This window comes from Capricornis sumatraensis, chromosome 5, assembly GCF_032405125.1.
Source record: "Capricornis sumatraensis isolate serow.1 chromosome 5, serow.2, whole genome shotgun sequence".
Lineage (NCBI taxonomy): Eukaryota > Metazoa > Chordata > Mammalia > Artiodactyla > Bovidae > Capricornis > Capricornis sumatraensis.
Window position 1 is genome coordinate 29,056,280 of NC_091073.1, and position 13,739 is coordinate 29,070,018.

Here is a 13,739-nt window from a genome sequence, read left to right on the forward strand (position 1 = left end):
CTGGGATGATATTTAAACTTTATATATGTATATATATATATATAGAGAGAGAGAGAAAGAGCATTTTATATATTAAATTTACATACATTTATTTTTTTTAGAAAACCAAGTTTTTTGTTTGGTTTTGTTTTTCCCGTGCTCTTTGTTGAAAGGATCTCAGCTCCGCCGCTCGCCAGTCCAGCATACCAGGGCACAATTTGGCATTATTATTCCATTCTTAGAAAAGGAAAGGACAGTGCTGGGCAAGTTGACATTCAGTTCTGTATTTATTTTCTTGGTGGCATGTATCCTGACATTTCCAATTTGATACCGTGGGTTGATAGACTGTGTGCAGTTTTCTTTTACTTTCCTTTACTTGGGCAAGTCTTCCAGGAAGAAGAGATGACTTCTTCTAGTATCCAGTGAGGCTTTGTTATGTTTTTCCTTTACAATCTGGAAAATTTCTTTATGAAATCTGAAACTTAATATTTACGCCACCAACACATTTTGCATGTTAATTTGCCAAGAAGATAAATCACATGTTCTTACATTTCCAGAATCTCAAGGATTATGGGGCATCCCACACTTGCTCCGTGGATGTTCTACACTGGCGCTCCATCTGGTTTCCTTTTCTAAACGTGTTCCCCTGAGATCGTCTTTAATTTGAATTGTATTAAATTCATCAAACTTCTTAATGAGCCTTGGGCATTGTTCAACTTGTGTGGCAGTCCCTCCTGGATAGTAGCAGAGGAGAATCTTAACTGCCTTTAGTATCTGCACTTCTGGGCGTTCCCATCAGGTCTAAGCGCTGTTTCACATTATGTGAATGTCATAAATAACTTGGTTGAAAGGGTCAATGTTTTCTTATCTTGAAGAGAGTCAAAGGGCAGTTTGCATTTATCTAGGAAATGCACCTCACAGATGCTGGTCTTAAAAGCTCCTCAGGGGATGGGTGGGGAAATACTATTATCCTTACATAATTCTAAAAACCTGGGGGGTGAGGGGGTGGACCAACTGCACAAATTCTTTCCTTTCCTTTTCATCAAGGCCACAGCAAAAAGAAACACACACACACACATCCTAAAAATTTCATTTATCTTACAGCTCATAGTTTCTACTTAGTAGTATGTGCTTGTCACATCTTAGCTTGTTTCCTTCAGGATGTTTTTCACTTGTATACAGAGTGGCTTGTAAGAGGTTTACTTAAGTTCTATCTTGGAAACTGTTTCAAGTACACCTCCCCAAGTCAGAAGAGCAGAAGCCAAGGATTTTTTGTTTTGTTTTGTTTTGTTTTGCTATGATGAACTGGGACCTGACTTAAGAAATTTAGTTCAAATCAGGTTTTAAAGAAAAGGATTTGTAACTGTATTCTAAAGGCCCCCTACACAGTCTACAGCTGTCTGGATCTGTTCCTGAATGGAAATCATAGATGAAGTCTGTGATATCTCCCTACTGAATTTTCAGTCCACCACCCAGTTTTAGTTCATGCTATCTGTTTCTTGCCAAATTCCACTTCCTTGAGACTATAACCCATATCCATTGATTTATTTTGTATGTCTGGGAAAATCAGCTTCTAAACACTAAAGAATTTGAATATTATCAATTCACCTTAAAGAACAGGCAAATGCCTGCAAAATTCCCTCTTGAAACAAATATTTTGAGATCAATTCTACCTTATTATTGACTTCCATGACTGAATTAGAGGTTCTGTTTTCTTTAAATCAACTTTGTTGAGGTACATTTTCCTGGAATAGAATGCACTTATTTTAAATGCAGTTTAATGAATTTTCATAAAGACATATGAAGCCATAGAGCTTCCAATCCAAGCAAGATACAGAATAGTTTTATCCCCGTAAAAAATCCCCCTATGCCTCTTCTAGAGTGCAGCTAGTGAAAAATTCCAAAGATGAGACTGAGTTTGGCGGGTATCGGGATTGGAAAGAAAGCTGGTGCAGCTGGCTTAGTGAAGAAGCGGAAAACAACATGAAAAGAGAGCAGAGAAGCAGGTGGAACCTGATCTTGCATGAAGTAAAGTTTGACTTTGTGTCCAGTGTAAAGAAGCCCTTGGAATCTTATATATCAAGGAATATCATGATCTGATCAGCATCTCATTTTCCTTCCATCGCCATCTGTCCATTCCTAGTTTCCACTTGGCCGAGATCCCCTACTTCATGCTTTTCTGATCCCATCCACAGGAATTTCTGGAATTATTTTAACCCCTGAACTTTCATACCACATGTGTCTTCCACTGTTTACACCATTGCTTCTGCTCTACTGTCTAGCATGTAAAAGGGATAGAAGGAAATAAAAGAAAGAAGGAAGAGTGTTAAAAACCTATTGCAAACTGATCATGATACCAAATTATATATTTTATAATATATGACTGCCCTAATTGGCAATTTACTGCTATTTAGGTAGTTTAAGAAAAGTGAGACCAAGAAGAAAAACAACCATTTGTTAAATGCATACTATCTGGCATTTGTCCAGGCATTGTAGCCAGAACTATAGAGTAGAGCATTTAATTTAATAACTACTAGGTTCTTCCCTGGTGGCTCAGAGGGTAAAGCGTCTGCCTGCAATGTAGGAGGCCTGGGTTCGATCCCTGGGTCAGGAAGATCCCCTGGAGAAGGAAATGGCAACCCACTCCAGTACTCTTGCCTGGAAAATCCCATGGACAGAGAAGCCTGGTAGACTACAGTCCATGGGATCACAAAGAGTCGGACACGACTGAGCAGCTTCACTAGGCTCAGTAGATGCTGCTTGCTTTAGCAAATGAAGAAATAGCTTCAGAGAATTAACTTTCCCTAAGTCACCTAAGTTGTAAGAGTGTTCAGATCTTTATGATTCCATAACCTATTCTATTCCCCTAATACATACTGTCTCCTCAAAATTAGGATTTCCTTTCTGGTGTGTTGGGTGTGTTAGTCACTCAGTTGTGTCCGACTCTGCGACCTTATGGACTGTAGCCCACAAGGCTCCTCTGTCCATGGAATTCTCCAGGCAAGAATACTGGAATGGGTAGCAAGTTCCTTCTCCAGAGGATCTTTCCTACCCAAGGAGAGAACCCAGGTCTTCTGCATTGGCAGGTAGATTCTTTACCGTCTGAGTCACTGTAATAATGTGAACATTTTAACTATGTGAACAGAAAGAGGGACGGGAACTGGTACTGTTTATTAAGTTCCTAATATATGCTGCTCATTAGGCTAAATATCTAAAATGTTATCTGTTTTAATTATTCCAGCTATCCCAAAGAAAGGCTGAGAGAAGTTAAGAAGCCTTCTCTAAGTCATGAAGCTCATTGGGACAGAGCTGCGAGATGATTCAGCTGTGTCTGGTTCTGATACCCATATTCATTGCCTCTGATGAAGCCACCATTCCAAAGAAAAAGTTGGCCTCACCTCCATAGCGGAGAAGGCAATGGCACCCCACTCCAGTACTCTTGCCTGGAAAATCCCATGGGCGGAGGAGCCTGGTAGGCTGCAGTCCATGAGGTCACTAAGAGTCGGACACGACTAAGTGACTTCACTTTCAGTTTTCACTTTCATGCATTGGAGAAGGAAATGGCAACCCACTCCAGTGTTCTTGCCTGGAGAATCCCATGGATGGGGTCGCACAGAGTCGGACAGGACTGAAGTGACTTAGCAGCAGCAGCAGCACCTCCATGGGACTAAACTTAAAAGGTATATAATGTACTTATTGTGTAGAAACTTTCATCCAGAGATGAAATAGAAAAATCTATTTCTAGGAACTGGGAAGTGGGGCCATGATCTCTCTCCACTTCTGCAGTGTCTGTGAAGAAGAACGTAGTTGTCAAGTGCCCTAGAATAAACGACACATTTTGATAGAAGCACAAGAGGGTCCTGGCTTCAGGGCCCACAGCCGCAGAACAGGAAATGGAGAGGTTTCCAGGAGAAATGAAATTGCCTTCTCTAGGGAAAAACAAAAAGGAGCATTTGAACAGGCAGTTGATCAGTAGGAAAACTGCAAAGTGATAAAAGAACTGGAAGTCACAAAAGCCCTTGGCATACTAGTTTTAATAACATGGTTTGTCCCCAGCCACACTTTATTGAATGAGTGCCTTGACATATGTTTCTAAGAATTGTCTTTTAACAATGCAGGTGTTTCCACCGAGAGCCAACCTCTGTCTTTACCAAGGATAAAAGAATCCCTCTGGACTATTTATCTGATTGACCCATCAGGATGTGCATTTATTTCTTTCACTGATTTTAACCAGAGTTTTCACTGCTTTCTGTTGTCTCAGGTGGATAGATTCTGCTACAGTTTTGGGTGTGTGACTTTTTACTAATTATTCGTATGGTTAAGTTTGAGGCCATAATTATTAAGTATTTTAGTATTCCCTAAAAAGTCCTTTTTAAAATTAGATTGCTACTTGGTAAAAAAAAAAAAATCCTAACAATTCTGAGTAAAATATGAAATGTTCCAGATTGGTTTAACATGAGAGAACACATCTTAAAACATTGAAGAAAGTTAATATATAACATCTTGACTCTTAGAACTCTTATAATATGCTTCCCTATAATTTATTTTGTAATAATTAGATTAGAATCTCCAAACTAGATCATATAAAGGTGGTATAACAATAACATGCATTACATGATCCATAATATCTCCTTAATGTGAATATATTACAAGATGGCACAGAATCGTATTAGCTACAAAAGTGATTTTTCAGCTACAAATAAATATAAGAATTGCTACTGAGAATTTTCAGATTGAAAAAACACTGGTGACTCTGGCACCAAATTACACAGCTTGGTAATGAATAAGAATAAAAAATATCTTTGCCTGTGTAGAAACATTTTTGTCACATGGTGAGACAAGCATAGTGAAATTTTCTCTTTTTTGCTCCTTAAGACACTCAGAACTAGCATTCACCTGGCATTTATAGGTAATTTATGATTTCAGTACTACTATAAAACCCACTTCTCAAAACTAGCGTAAATGAGCCATATGCCCCAGATATGTTTTTTCTTCTGGAGTCTATTGGGAAACTATTTGTTCAAAAGACTCTGAAGAAATGCAGCATCACATCAGGGTCCTTGTCCATTGTGAGTGACAATAAAAGACACTAGGCCAGTGTAGACGTCATCTCTAGTGGTTTCCGGGGGAGGAGGGCTGTGGAGAATAGCGAGCAGAATCCTCTGACTTTGTGGATTAGGATAAAATGGCTACGACTTGTGTTTATTGCTTCTATTCACAATTTTTTGGAAATACTGTCTAGAATACAGAAAAGAATGAGACTCTCTCATGGAATGCTCTATCATAGATCAGCGCATCAGAGTCACAGTGGATGCTTGGACTGAGTTAATCAATTGTTTATATACTTTGAACAGACCCAAATTAATAATAATTGAAAGTAGCTAAGAAATTTAAAAATAGATTGATGTATTTTAGTGTTAAACGTTTCTGTATCCATTTATGTATTTACTTATCCTACCCAGTCAAAGAACCTTGTGCCTGCCACAGCTCCCCTAAACATGTTTGGGCTCTTACCTACTACCATAGTTTGTTGTTGCTGCTGCTGTTTTGCTGTTTATTACAATCATTTCCCCTTTAGAGTCTTTTTGTGACTTTTTTCGGATCTCTAGGTGTAGGTCTGATCCTGGAGAATATGTCAGGGACTGATTGCCTAACAATCAATTAATAATGATTGTTAATCATTTATGATTAACTGATTATGTAATTGATTAAGTAACTGATTATGAATGATAATCAGTTAACAATCAGTTAATGGCAAAGAGATGGTGAAACAGTGGAAACAGTGGCAGACTTTATTTTGGGGGGCTCCAAAATCGCTGCAGATGGTGACTGCAGCCATGAAATTAAAAGACGCTTACTCCTTGGAAGAAAAGTTATGACCAACTAGACAGCATATTAAAAAGCAGAGACGTTACTTTGCCAACAAAGATCTGTCTAGTCAAAGCTATGGTTTTCCCAGTAGTCATGTATGGATGTGAGAGTTGGACTGTAAAGAAAGCTGAGTGCCAAAGAATTGATGCTTTTGAACTGTGATGTTGGAGAAGACTCTAGAGAGTCCCTTGGACTGCAAGGAGATCCAACCAGTCCATTCTAAAGGAGATCAGTCCTGAATGTTCATTGGAAGACTGATGTTGAAGCTGAAACTCCAATACTTTGGCCACCTGATGAGAAGAGCTGACTCATTTGAAAAGACACTGATGCTGGGAAAGATTGAAGGCATGAGAAGGGGACAACAGAGGATGAGATGATTGGATGGCATTGCCAACTTGGTGGACATGAGTTTGAGTAAACTCTGGGAGTTGGTGATGGACAGGGAGGCCTGGTGTTCTGCAGTCCATGGGGTCGCAAAGAGTAGGACACAACTGAATGACTGAACTGAACTGATTGCCTAACAGTCAAACAAAAAAAACCCATGAAAATGGAAATAAATCATATTTAAGAAACTCCTTTGCAGTTTGTCATCCTACTTGTTTCCATCACTTTAGCACTTCTTAGTGAATTGTATATAGAAAATGAATAAAAATATTTTTGAACTATCATTTCTTGGCATTGTCAATCTATGAACAAGACAGTTTCTTTGTTTTTGTTTTTTTAATTTTCCGTGAAGAGAGGGTGTTTTCAATCTGCCATAACATGTGCTAACCCATCTCCACCTTGAACTTGCAGCATTTCAAACTATAGTGAGCATAGATGACTCCTTTATGACTTTTTTTAATGTTGCTGGCAGAAGTCTTCTCGCGTTTGCTTTGAATCCAGTCTTCAGTGCATCTCTGTGTGCTTTAGCCCAGATCTAGGAGTATAAGATGTAGCTGAGTCCAGCCTGTTGCCAGTACACCTCCATGATGTCACGAGAAAGGCCACAAGGACCTGTCAGTGTTGGCTTAGCCCTCTGCCCATTTGGCGCAAGTTCAGGAACTACTTTTTCTTTGGGTTAATCTGTGAACTTTGATGGTGTAAAACAAGGTTCATATCTGTAATAAAAACAATATTGTAGTTTGAAGATTCACAAATCCCCAAGGAAGTAATGCCTCAAGTATAAACATTGCTGGTTGCATTTATTCACTTGATTCCTCTTTATACGTTAAAAAGAAAAACAAACCAACCTAACAGCCTTTACAAAAAGCATTTTCAGAGTGGCTTCACTTTTCTACAGAACTTCAGTTAAAAATCAATAAAAGGCCAGGATAACACAAGATAGTGTTTATTTTTAAAGTTACCTCTATAAATGAATCTTCCAATTTCACATTTTTATGTTTCTCCTTTATGGTTAGTCTTTGGAGCAAATACAAATTACAGAGTTTTTATTCAATTGAAATGGAGGCTTTCTTTAGAAGGATTTCTTTCATAAAGCATAGATCAAATCTAAGCTCATATTTTGAATATGGAAATTCTCTTGGTGATGAAAGTTATACTGAGCAAATGTGGAATGTGTGCTTCATACTTTATGTGTTCTTGAAAATAATCACAATGCCAGTGAACTTCAAGATGATGAAGTTTAATGGGCCCTGGAGTCTGAATTGATCTCATTTCTTGGATTAGCATATGAACTTGCAACCAGAAGTGTGTGTAGAATCAGCACAAATCTGCAAAGAGTCATGGCTCTGGTGGGAAAAACACGTGTGCCAGTCAAAGGAGCCCCTGGTGCTGTAAGTGACTGAGGAATTGAAAACTTTGGCTCGCTCAGTGTAACTGGGTGCTAGACAGGATTCCACTAGGAAACTTGTGCTGAGATTAGACTAGTTTGTAAAGGATGCCAAGAAAAGCAGAGTTGTTGCTGCTAGGGCAGATGGAGGCATGAACAGTGAAATCATTGGACGGTATGAAATATGCTAAAAGATGAGGAGTTATCTAATAAAGAGTGTTGTCTTTAGTCTTTGGACCTGCTTTTTTGTTTTTGTTTTTCCTTCTCCTCCTTGTCGTGATCAGTAGTTGATCTCTAACCAGGTTCAGTTATTTGGATTCCCTGGCACAACTGTCATCTGGTCTGGGAATTATAATTAATTATTTTTGTGGAATAGCGACTATCTTGAAGCAATTCATTTATCCTGGCAGAAGGTCAAATCTCATTTCAGTGTTTTAAGAGCCTAAAAAGTTGAAAAGTTTTCTCTTCTCATGTCCTGACAATGAAAGCAAGTAGGTAATATCAAAGGGAACTGTGGGGTTTCTGGCATTATTGCCCTTTGCTTTGGTAACAAGAAGAAAAAGGAATGACTTGGAAAGACATAGGAAATTTAGCTCTTACCTGGGTGGATCATGTCAAGTTTTGGTTTTTCCATTTCCCTGTATTTCATTTATTTTTTGGATAGCGTTGTAATTTTACAAAGTGGTTGTGAAAACACTGCTGACCGCTGAATTTACATCCCTGGGTCATAATAGTCACCAGGAGATTGGGTCCACAGTGAATAAGCAGCAAGAAATCTGGGTAGAGGCATGGGGCATAGAGATATTATGTTAAAAATTTATTTAAAATAACAAAAGACCCCACCCACTCTAACATTTTTCCTATCGCTATAGCCATAAGCTAGTTCAGTCCTCAGACACAGTGTGGTGGATATGAAAAAAAGTCAATCATGTAAATTAACATCTTAAATGCATTATTTTGTCCTCAAAAATCTTTATAATTACATAAAAAATATATTAGCATATTTGAAATTTAGAATTAAAAGCTGACTTACTGCCAAATAATTAGCAGGCTATTTTGTTTTTGAGAGTTAGGAGAAGGAGAAAAATAAACTAATGAACTAAAAACAATTATTTATCAAACAGTACTTTGTTGATAGAAAATTTAGGAATTAAACAAGTCCTATGATGATAATCTAGTAGCAAAGAAAATTAACCAGTTGTTCCTTTCAGATTCTGTAAGGCTGTGCTCCTTTCTGTAAAGAGAAGCAAAAGAGACCAGTGTTTGCAGACTGTCTGCTTTAAGTCAGGTGTTTTACACGCACTATCTCACACCCTCTGGATTAAATGCCACTCAGGGAAGCTTTACAGTCATCTTTTTAATGAATAAAAAAACATGAACCTCAGAGGGAAAAAAAATAAATCCACTATTGTTAGTAAGTGATGAAGTTCAAATTTTGAACCAGATCTATCCACAAATTTATGTTTGATTTACTTCACTGGCAAGCTGGAAGTGGAAACCAATTAAACATTTTAAAAACCTGTATTTTTATCATTAGTACCATGGGAATGAAAAAAAAAATCAATGGGGAAAAAAAAAAAAACAACCCTGCTTCATTCACATTTTATTCATTCAGTGAGAGTAGTTCGAAGCAGTGAATGACCACGGCTGGAGCAAAGAACCGCCACATGTGCCTGAGCCTTCTCTACACATCCTCGCTCTCTGGAAGAGCTGGGTGCTTTTGTATGGTTTTCCTTGCGTGGTGGGCTGGCAGGTATGGTCACAAGAGGAGACAAAGGAGAGGCTCCGGCAAACAAAGTTTCTTATGCTCACAGGTCTGAGAGATAGGAGGTAGGCAGACCACATGGGAAAGACACAGGATGGTCAGGAGCCAGAAGATGGAGTGAGGGGAAGACGTGAAGCCTGAGCCTTGACTGGGGACAGCAAGGCAGAGTAGAAAGTACAGTTTAAAGTTAGTTGGTTTGAATCCTCTCAGTGGGCTTTCTAAAGCTATAGAGGTGGTTCCCAGTTGCCTGGTAGTCAGGTACAGATGAGAGAGTTGGACAATAAAGAAGGTCAAGTGCTGAAGAATTGATGCTTTCAAACTGTGGTGCTAGAGAAGACTCTTGAGAGTCCCCAGGACAGCAAAGAAATCAAACCTGTCAATCCTAAAAGACATCAACCGTGAATATTCATTGGAAGGACTGATGCTGAAGCTTCAATACTTTGGCCACCCAATGCAAAGAGCCAACTCATTGGAAAAGCCCCTGATGCTGGGAAAGATTAGAGGCAAGAGAAGAATGGGGTGATGAGTATGAGATAGTTGGATGGCATCACCCATCAATGGAGATAAGTTTGAGCAAACTCTGGAAGATGGTGAAAGACAGGGAAGCTCAGTGCACTGCAGTCCATGGGTCACAAAGAGTTGGATACAACTTAACGGCTAAACAACAAGATCCTGAGGTGATTAAAGCAGAAAAAAGAGTAAGGCAAAGAAGTAAAGAGTAAGGCAAATAGAGGATGTGTTGGTTCTGGCTTGGTTAGTGTGCATTTTAAAGGCACACTCTGGGCTGAACTCTTTGCTGTCATCTCTAGGAAGTGGCCGACCCCAAGAGGGGCAACTTCTCCCCAGCTGGAAAGTGTTTTTTCTAAGATATCAAAACATTATAATATATAGAAAAATTTAAATATATACACTGTACCTGATGACCTGTTTCACATGCCATGGTTATTGCTGTCCCTTGTCTTTCTAGTCACTATCCCTTCAGGTCTTGGGTTTGAGAATATAGTGAACATCTTGACCACCTAATTGGCAGGCATTCTTTCTTCCACCATCCAGAGAAGCCTGAGTCTTAGTTCAGCCTTCTTACTTCCTTTGTGTAACCTACATGACTCAAGAGAAAGGTAACCATACCACCCTCTGCTCATGAGTGAGCCTGAATTATCAAAGGTCCTGCTCTTCGTGATTAGTAATTGAGTCAAGTATGAGTATGTGGCTTTATCTTGACACCCCCCCCCCAAAACACACCAAAATAAAGATTTCTGAAGGGTTCTAGAGAAGTTTTCATAGATCTGCTAAAAGGAATACAGAAAACCTCTCATGTTGAACACTTCGGACCTTAATGCATCAGGCAGCCACTGCATGAATGCAAGGGAAAGAAATCTCAGGACGAAACCAGCTCTGCCTAGGACAGAGCAGATAGACAGCACTCGTGAACTAAAGGTAGAGTGGGGCTAAGGGCCGACCAGTCCTACCTCTGCATGTCCAAACTCTGGATGTCCTCTCAGTAAGTCAGGTCGAGTTGGATTTTTCTATTGCACATTTGGCTCTTTGCAAAAGCTCACGCCTGATACAGAAGTTTTAGATAAGTGGGAAAAGGCTTAAGAGGAACCCTACTACAACACTGGTTCTGGTGTTTATCCAGGACTTCTACTATTTGTTAGATTTATGCAAATGAAATTATGGTTTTTGGACCATGAATTTTAAATCATTATAACTAACCTCAAGCACATCTTTATTAGTCAAAATAAAAACCACTACCATTGACACATTTTTGCCAATTAGGAAGATGTTTGTTTATTTCTATAGCATAAAAACCCATGCTTCGGAATTCGACAAACTCTTGGAAAAGAGTTTCTGCCTCCTGCTGTTTGTGGAAGCATTTTCCCTGTAAAAGTTGTTGAGATGCTTGAAGAAGTGGTAGTTGGTTGGTGAGAGGTCAGGTGAATGTGGTGGATGAGGCAAAACTGTGTAGCTCAATTCATTCACCTTTTGAAGTGTTGATTTTGTGATGTGTGGTTGGGCATTGTCTTGGAAAAGAATTGGGCCCATTGTGTTGACCAATGACAGCTGCAAGCTTTGCAGTTTTTGTGCATCTCACTGATTTGCTGAGTGTACTTCTCAGATGTGATGGTTTCGCCACAATTCAGAAAGCTGTACTGGATCAGATTGGCAGCAGACCACCAAACAGTGACCCTGACCTTCTTTTGGTGCAAGTTTGGCTTTGAGAAGTGCTTTGGAGCTTCTTCTTGGTCAAGCCACTGAGCTGATCATCACTGATTATCATATAAAACCCACTTTTCATCACACCTCATAATCTGATCAAGAAACAGTTCATTGTTATTGCATAGAATAAGAGAAGACAACATTTCAAAATAATGAAATTTTGGTTTTTGGTCCGCTCATAAGGCACCCACTTACCGAGCTTTTTCACCTTTCCAGTTTGCTTCAAACGCCAATTGACCGTAGAATGGTTGAGTTCTTTGGCAGCTTCTCATGCAGTTGTAAGAGGATCAGCTTCAGTGATGCTTTCAGTTGGTCATTGTCAACTTCTGATGACTGGCCATTGCACTCCTCATCTTCAAGGCTCTCATCTCCTTTGCAAAACTTCCTGAACCACCACTGCACTGTAGGTTCATTAGTAGTTCCAGGGACAAAAACGTTGTGGATGTTGCGAGTTGTCTCACTGCTTCACAACCCATTTTGAACGCAAATAAGAAAATCGTTCAAATGTGCTTTTTGTCTAACATCGTTTCCATAGTCTAAAATAAATATAAAATACACAGCAAGTAGTGTCATTAGCCAAAAAAAAAAAAAAATCACAAGAAATGCACATTAAAATGATGTATAATATAACACTCATTTAAGACTGTATTCCTATATCAAACCACAAAGTTCAACAGTGCAAAACCACAATTACTTTTGCACCAACCTACTAAAGAGTCTCTTGATGAAAGTGAAAGAGGAGAGTGAAAAAGTTGGCTTAAAACTCAACATTCAGGAAACTAAGATCATGGCATCTGGTCCCATCACTTCATGGCAAATAGGTGGGGGAACAATAGAAACAGTGACAGACTTTATTTTTGGGGCTCCCAAATCACAGCAGATGGTGACTGCAGCCATGAAATTAAAAGACACTTAGTCCTTGGAAGGAAATTTATGACCAACCTAGACAGCATATTAAGGAGAAGGCAATGGCACCTCACTCTAGTACTGTTGCCTGGAAAATCCCATGGATGGAGGAGCCTGGAAGGCTGTAGTCCATGGGGTCGCTGAGGGTCGGACATGACTGAGTGACTTCACTTTTACTTTTCACTTTCATGCATTGGAGAAGGAAATGGCAACCCACTCCAGTGTTCTTGCCTGGAGAATCCCAGGGACGGCAGAGCCTGGTGGGTTGCCATCTATGGGATCACACAGAGTTGGACACGACTGAAGTGACTTAGCAGCAGCAGCAGCAGCAGAAAGCATATTAAAAAGCAGAGACATTCCTTTGCCAACAATGGTCTATCTAGTCAAAGCTATGGTTTTCCCAGTAGTCATGTATGGATGTGAGAGTTGGACTATAAAGAAAGCTGAGTGCCAAAGAATTGGTGCTTTTGAAATGTGGTGTTGAAGACTCTTGAGAATCCCCTGGACTGCGAGGAGATCCAACCAGTCCATCCTAAAGGAAATCAGTCCTGACTATTCATCGGAAGGACTGATGCTGAAGCTGAAACTCCAGTACTTTGGCTACCTGATGCGAAGAACTGATTCATTTGAAAAGACTGATGCTGGGAAAGATTGAAGGCAGGAGGAGAAGGAGACAACAGAAGATGAGAGGGTTGGATGGCATCACCAACTCAATGGACCTGAGTTTGACTCCAACAGCTGGTGATGGTCAGGGAGCCCTGGTGTGCTGCAGCCCATAGGGTCACAAAGAGTCAGACACGACTGAGCGACTGACCTGAACTGAGTGGAAGCCCTTCTGTTCCACCTTGCCTTTCAGGTGTTGCTTTAGAAAGAATGAGTACAAAGGAAATCATTTCCAGGAAACTGATGTCCAGAATTAGGATCACACAATAGGAAGTTAGTTGAACATCTCCACTGTATCAGTCACTCTTTGAGGCTGTAGAAATATAACAAAAAGCAAGAAAAATCTCCAATAACAAGTTACTCACAGTTTTAAAGAAGGAGAAAACCAATCAACAAATCAGTCAATAAGTATGTAATGTGCAAAAAAGCATGAATATTTTCATCCCAATGCAAAATAAGATTCTCAGTAAATATTAGAAAGTGTTGTGAAGAAAAGTAAAAGAAAATGGCTGTGCACATGGGGAGTGCTATTTGATACAAGGAGCTAAGGGTCAATCTTCCAAA